This window comes from Schistocerca piceifrons, chromosome 8, assembly GCF_021461385.2.
Source record: "Schistocerca piceifrons isolate TAMUIC-IGC-003096 chromosome 8, iqSchPice1.1, whole genome shotgun sequence".
Lineage (NCBI taxonomy): Eukaryota > Metazoa > Arthropoda > Insecta > Orthoptera > Acrididae > Schistocerca > Schistocerca piceifrons.
Genome location: NC_060145.1, coordinates 169,062,379 through 169,070,167, shown reverse-complemented (window position 1 = coordinate 169,070,167; position 7,789 = coordinate 169,062,379). Strand labels below are relative to the sequence as shown.

Here is a 7,789-nt window from a genome sequence, read left to right as displayed (position 1 = left end):
GATTAGAGCGATCTCCCAGTCAACCAGGATTTTTTTCTATTTGCCATATGTTTCCGAGTATTTGTGTAACTTCTGTGAATGAGTTCAGGCTTACATTTTTGAAGAGTTCAGCTACAATTCCGTGCTCTCCTGATACTTTGTTGTTTTGTTTTTAAGTTTCTTGATGTGTGAATAAACTTTTCTTGTGTTCGTGCTGACGGATTTCTGTTGTGATTCATCATAATTATTTTTTAGTTAAGCGTCACATAAAGGCTTATTGGGGGTTGGAGCTTTTAAGATATCTAAGTTGCAACACAGAGTCAGAAATTGTCTGAAAATCTTGTAAGGGTGATACAGGGTAGGTTGTACTGAGAAATAATTGTTAAGAAATATAGTCGATACGTTTTGCCGTTTCCGAGTGAAAAACACCGGAGTCAGCCAATGTGCTGCGCACGAAAAATAAAAAGGCCCCCCAATACAAAAATTAACTAGCCTTTGATGGCTTAGCATATGTTTAGTCATCCATCCATTTCTGTATTCAAGTTCTTCTCTAATTCATTTGTTGGACTAATCCGTCTAATATTTAGCATTCTTCCGTAACACCAATTATAAATATTTCTGTTCTCCTCTTGACTGAACTGTTTATCGTCTATGTCTCACATTTATGGAAGGCTATACACCAGAGAAATACTTTCAGAAAAGGCTTTTTATCACTTCCAGTATATTCTTTGTTAACAAATGTCTTATTTTTAGAATTGCTGTTCTTCCTACAGCCAGAATTTATTTTATAACTTCTCTATTTCTGCCATCTTTAGTTATTCTGGTGCCCAAATGCAAAACTTACGTACTACCTTTAGTGCTTCATGTTTTTAAACTATGCTACCTGACCAAAAGCAACCGGACACCCGATAGTGGACATCAGTATAGCGTGTGTCCACCCTTCGTCGTTACGACGGCTTGAAATCTGCTGGGGACACTTTCAGCGACGTGTCTAAACGGCTTTGGCGGAATGGTAGCTCATTCTTCCAAGAGCAGAAACTAGAGAAGATTGTGATTTTGAGCGTTGGAGTCTGAAGAGAAAATGACGCTCTAACTCATCCCAGAGGCGTTCCATTAGGTTAAGGTCGGGACTCTGGGCAGGCCAACCCACTTCAGCAGTGTTATTGCCACATGACGCTGCTTTATAATAAGGTGCATTTTCAAGTTGATATAAACGATCATAGTTTCTGAACAGCTCCTCTGCTGTACATAGTGCACTAATGCTATAAAATGGGTCCGTAACTATCCACGTGTAGCGTTTTCTTGACCACAACAAGGCGACGACAACCTAACTACGAAAAACACCCCCATACCGTAACACCACCACCAACTCCGTACCTCACTGTTGGCGCTATAGATGATAACAGGTAACGTTCTCCAGGCATTCGCCAAAACCAAATCTTCTGCTCAGATTGCCTCAGTATACAGCGTGAACGGCGCTTACCACTGCCTACAGAGATGTCAGCCTCATGATGATGTGCTCGACCACTGTACCCCATTCTTTATAACTCCATACGCACACTCGTTGAGCTAGATGAATTTTTGGTAGCGCTTTGGAACTCGCAGCTGATTCTTACCGCTGATTTCATGCAATTTTTTACAACTGCCCTTCACCGTGCTCGATGTACTGAAAAGGTCTGCCTGGCCTTTATTAAACTACAGTTCTTCCTTCGCGTTCGCACTTCACAATCATCAAAAGTTGACTTGGGCAGTTTTATAAGTCTTAAAATGTCCCTGATGAATCTGTTCTTCAGGTGACATCTAATGTTCGAAGTCACTGAGTTCTACTAACCGAACTGTTCTGCTCTTACTGCTTTTCGTTGACAGCACGAAATGTAACACATAAACATGAACTGGAACATTATGACCATCTGTTAAATAGCTCTTTTGTACCGAAATAAATCACCGATTCTGCGTATCAGGGAAAATTTGGAAATTTGTGGTTAGTTCCTAAGGGACCAAACTGCTGAGGTCATCGGTCTCTAAGCTTACACAGTACTTAAACCAACTTACGCTAAGGACATCACACACACCCATACCCGAGAGAGGACTCGAACCTCCGACGTGGGGGAGCCGCGCGAACCGTGGCAATGCGCCCCAAACCGTGCGGCTAACCCGCGCGGCCAAATATCAGCTGTGCGACAAAGTGTTGGTAGTTGTGGAGGTATGTGGCACAAGTCACATAATTCACTTAAATGATTTGGACGCGCGTTGATGGCGTCCGATAGCGATCCTGATGATTTTCGTCAAATTTGCATTAGGCGAATCTGGTCGCCGAGACATCAATGTGAGTTCACTACAACGTTCCTATCATTGCAGCACGGTTCTGGCTCCGGGCCACGGACGATTAAAAACTAAACTCCTCTCGAACAGGCCATGAAGACCCAACGGTACCGACCGGCCATCGTGTCATCCTCAGCCCATAGGCATCACTGGATGCGGATATGGGGGGGCATGTGGTCAGCACACCACTCTCCCGGCCGTCTGTCAGTTTCCGAGACCGGAGACACTACTTCTCAGTCAACTAGCTCCTCAGTTTGCCTCACAAGGGCTGAGTGCACCCCTCTTACCAACAGCACTCGGCAGACCGGATGGTCACACATCCAAGTGCTAGCCCAGCCCGACAGCGCTTAACTTCGGTGATCTGACGGGAACCGGTGTTAGCACTGCGGCAAGGCCGTTGGCCCAGGACGATTACAGTGCTGAAAGGCATCCAGCATGAAGGGATGCCGACTGTTCGCAGTTGCCAGAGCGTCTTTGGTTACTGACACAGGAGAATACCTCCCATAGTATAATACTGTTCTCAACAGCCCGCTTCCGTTGCTCACTGCACATTTCGAGCCGCTGTTCAACTCGAGGATGGCGTTTGTGGAGTCGACCATCGACCTAATGTAGCAAAAATGCGATTCACCCGAAGAGCCGACACGTTTCCATTGATCGGGTCCTGATGGTTTCGTGCCCACTGCAATCGTAATTGACGTTGTCGTTGGGCTAAGATGTGTGCATAAGTAGTCTGCTGCGGAGCTGGACGTTCAACAATGTACGATGAACTGTTTGCTCCGAAATACATGTGCGTGCGCAAACGGCATACTCTTCTATCAGAGATGCCACAGATCTATCCTACTTTACATAGCAGATAAGCCTCCGAAGCCCACGTTCTGTGAAGAGTCGTGGACGTCCAACCATTTAGCGCCTAGTGGTAGTTTCACTGTCCATCTCCCACTTTCTGCAGATGCTCGCGACAGTAGAAACTGAACATTCGACCAACTTGGCTATTTTCGAGATACTCGTTCACAGGTTATGCATAATAACAATCTGCCCTTTGTCAAAGTCGATCATCTCAATGGATTTCCCCATTTACATTTTACACCTTCGCTGGGGTGATCCCCCGTACGTGTCTACTCCGCTCACATACTTTAATTAACGCGTCACATGCTAGCAACACCACCAGACATACAACGTCGCAGTGGGCAGTGGTCATAATGTTTTGGCTTATTAGTGTATTCCAAATAACGGGGGAGGCATGTTCTGATATTCTGTCTCGTTAAACGGGAATGTCTGGACACTTTTGATCAGATAGTGCTATTCACTCAGCATCACGCAAAAGGCCCCATTACCTTTGCTTCCTTTGTTGATGTTCATCTTATAGCCATTTTTAAGACACTGTCCATTCCGCTCACATGAACTTCCAAGGCTTCGTGCACGCACAAACTATTAACTTTTATTTCTTTTTTCCCAAATCTGACCGAGCTAGGTACCGCGCAGCGGATAGCACAGTGGACTCGCATTGGGAGGACGACGATTAAGCTCCGCGTCCAGCCATCCGTGATTTCCCTAAATCGCTCCAGGCAGATGCCGGGATCGTTCCTTTGAAAGAGCACGGCCGATATCCTTCCCTATTCTTTAAACATGCCGACCGTGTGCTCCGCCTCTAACGTCATCAATGTCGGCGGGACTTTGTGCTGGGACAGAACGATTTCGCAGGTTTTGGCGATGTAATTTCTTTAAGGTTCGTTTCATTCTATTGAAACAGCACGAGAGAAATAAAATATGGGAAAAGAAATATGCAAAATTTTGTAGTACGTGTAAGTAAGAAGGTAGCAAAATATGTCAGCTTTTACTAAAAGCTCAGTATCGAAGTGCGTGCATTTGACTTTATTAATGAGAGGTCTGAAGTGTGTATTGTTAGTTGTGCTTCTTGGTTACTCTAAGCGTTACGAGTAAGAAAATGAGATTATTTCTGTTGTAGGAGCATTTCTAGAGTGCTACCTCTCACAAACGTGTTCAGACAAGATACTTTCAGATTGATTTTGATCATTTTGTGGTATTTAATCTTTGGTATTACTGGACAGTGCACTGTACGCAATTGCATTTTTACGTTAGTGTGTTGACGTCAATGTACGAGGAACCACATATTAAAAGTCACTGCTATTGACCTAAACATAATAATAACACATAACGAAAAGGTACTTAAAAACTATGTCGATAACATTCTACGCAAATATGGTTCAAATGGCTCTGAGCACTATGCGACTTAACTTCTGAGGCATCAGTCGCCTAGAACTTAGAACTAATTAAACCTAACTATCCTAAGGACATCACACACATCCATTCCCGAGACAGGATTCGAACCTGCGACCGTAGCGGCCACGCGGTTCCAGACTGAAGCGCTGAGAACCGCACGGCCACACCGGCAGGCTTCTCCGCAAATAGCTGCTGTTTCTGTGCTCAATTGCAATTTCACAGAACCTGAAAATCTGTGTAGCGAGAGTGTTACCGCTACGTTTCTTCACATTATAAATCGTAATTCTTAAGCCTATTTAATTTTTTTTCTTTTTCTTAGTTTCTTCTGTTATTGGTGCCGAATTGTATCTGCTAGTAACAGGGCTAGTTACGTGAAGTTATAGGCGGCAGTTTCGTCACAGTGCAACTTTAAACCCTAATCTTCCTTACGTTCCACTCCAAAATTTCCTGTTTTTTAGTTTACTGCTTGCTCTATGTACGCTGGGGGATATACTGCAAACCTGTCTCACTCTGTTCTCAACTACTGCATCCATACTCATAACAGTCTGCTTACTGTAACAATAAAAACAGTCTTCCGTTAGCTGTATTTTACCACCGATAACTTCCGAATTTCAAAGTGTATTCCGCTCAATACTACAGAAATCTAATTCTAAATCTAGATGTGTTATCAATGTAGGTTCGTCTTCCTTCAGTTTATCTTACGAGTCGTAGGGTTAGTTTTTCCTCGTGATTTGCTACATTTAATCGGAATCCAAATTGGTGTTTCCCCAGGTGAGCTTCTAACAATCGTTCCATTATTATTTACATTATTAGTGTTAATTTTTTTTATTGAACTGATTTTCCGATTAAACTCACACCTGTCCACAGCTGCGGTCTTTACTATTGCGTTAAGGGATTCGTCTCTAAAATGTTTCCTAGTAGTGTTTGCCGTTGAAGGCATCTCGGTTGGTTTTTTCCGACAAAAAAGGAAAGCTTTAAAATTATCCAGAGGGTGATAATTAGAGGTTCTCTGTTTCTGCTAATTACGTAATTACGTACCCAGTTGTGGAGTTTGAACTTCCGCCTCCTTTAATGCTACCTTTCCGGTCTTTCTTGGGGTTGTGTAACTGTTATGTTGCAAATGGCTTGTTTGGTTTTCTCAGTGAATTGTTTCTGTACATCCCGTCGTTCTGTCCTGTTATCCCCACGACGATGTCTAGCAGTATTTACTACAGCGTTACTGAATCATAGTGAACGGTCCATCTTTTTCGTCACAACATCAAACTGTATTAACTAATCTTTACTAACAAACTGTATTAACTAATCTTTACTAACACAGGATTAGCCTCTTATTAGTTAAGTAAGTGGCCACTCACATCATCTTCAGATTTCGTTTACAATAAACTTTTCAATGTGCAGATGTACACAGATAATGTACAGGTATTTTGTTGGCTATGAATTGCTGTAAGAGAACTCACCTGTGGTATATTACCGAGAGAGTGCAGGGGCTAAGACGCTAGATCCACATTTTGGAGGTCTTGGTTTCAAGTCCTTGTCCAGCCAGCAAGTTTTAATGCCGAAACAGATGCTTTGTAGAAGACACGTCGGATGTTGCTCCCCATCATTGTTCATTTCTAGTTCAGCGTGTAAAAAGTGGCGTTGACTAATTTCTTTGGCTTCTCCTGTCTAAAGTGTACATGCAACAGTCAAGGACAAAGAACTTTAATCTCAGTTTAAACTTTATATTTGGAGAGGGTGTGGTTCTTATATTGTGGGCATCGTTTAAGAAGTGATTTTTCGAAATTCTTCTCCTAAGGGGGTGAAATAGGGGATGAAAAACTATTTGAAAATATGTCACTGTTAAGGTACATTTGAAGGTAGAACTGCGAAAACTGATATTTTGTTTCTCAGTCAGAAACAAAAAGAAAAAAGTGTTTCAGCAGTTTTAGAGATTCAGCCACTAAATGGGTGAAAGTTTTTTTTCATGATAAATCATTATTAGAGAACTACTAAAGCATATTTAAAACTAAACATATGAAAATTGGTATTTGACCTCAGTCAGAAACAAAAAGAAAAAGGTGTTTCAGCAGTTTTAGAGATTCAGCCACTAAAGGGGTGAAAGTTTTTTTCATGATAAATCATTATTAAAGAACTACTAAAGTGTATTTACAACTACATCTATGAAAACTGGTATTTGACTTCTCAGTCAGAAACAAAAACAATTAAAATTACGTGTTTCAGTGCTTGTGGAAATTAAATCTCTAGGATATTGAAATAAGGGTTGAAAATTCTTTAAGAAAATGTTTGTCTACATTTAAAAAATTTAAAGCTAAATCTATGAAAACTGGTATTTCACTTCTTGGTTACATAGAAAGAAATATGGGTGAGGCGATTAATGTTCCTATAGAAACTCCAACTGTCAGAATCTCTTTTTGGTCTGAAGCACAATCGAAAATAACCGTGTTTCTATAGTCTTAATCAATGTGAAAAAGTAGAAGTTGTTGTGACTTGTGAATAACAAAAAAATTCGATGAAAGGAAAAATAAAAATCTGTGCAGATCACACAGAATACACGACCAAAATTAGCGGGCACTAAGCTAGTTAACAATATATTTTATCAACAAGTAAATGTAAGTTTGTAGTTCTTCTTCGCAGTTGTTTAAACAGACGCTGAGTGTATTTTACCAGAAATTTTAATAATCTTCTGTTGCGCAGGGGCTATTTTCGTGTACGCAGTTATTTAATTAAAAATATTTCCCTGAGGACAACAGTGAATGAAAACACAGAAAAATCTTAAATTAACTGACTCTTATACCCACAAAGTAGCAAGTTATTTTTGTGGGAAGAGCATTTGAAACTATTAATATTGTTGCACCAAGCTGGCTACTAAACAAAACAAAGTAGTCATAAATTGTGTTTGTCCGGAATTTTAATGATGCAAGTAGAATTATCGCGTAAAAAACCACGGATCGTGGTGCAACTGTGAGAATCCTTAGTGCCACCAGACGGAAACCTCGTTCGCTCCAATCTGACACTGGCTGTCAACGTTTGTCAATGTTACCTCTTTCGAGTGTTCTGTGTTTTGATTTTATTCATCATACATGTACAAAGAATATTTGCTTAATGCAACTGAAAACTGGAAATTGTGGTTATATTAATACGTTAAAAAGTTAAATCACTTTAAAGCGAAATACGGTCGACAACACCTACAAAAAGCTAGTTTCACTTTAGATTATTAGATAAGAATATTACAAAATATTGTTTAATG

The 7,789-nt window shown here is 41.0% G+C and overlaps 1 pseudogene; it reads right to left on the bottom strand.

The window, feature by feature from the left end:
- Positions 1-2,585: 2,585 nt before the first annotated feature.
- LOC124712628 lies at positions 2,586-2,703 on the bottom strand (annotated as a pseudogene).
- Positions 2,704-7,789: the final 5,086 nt, after the last annotated feature.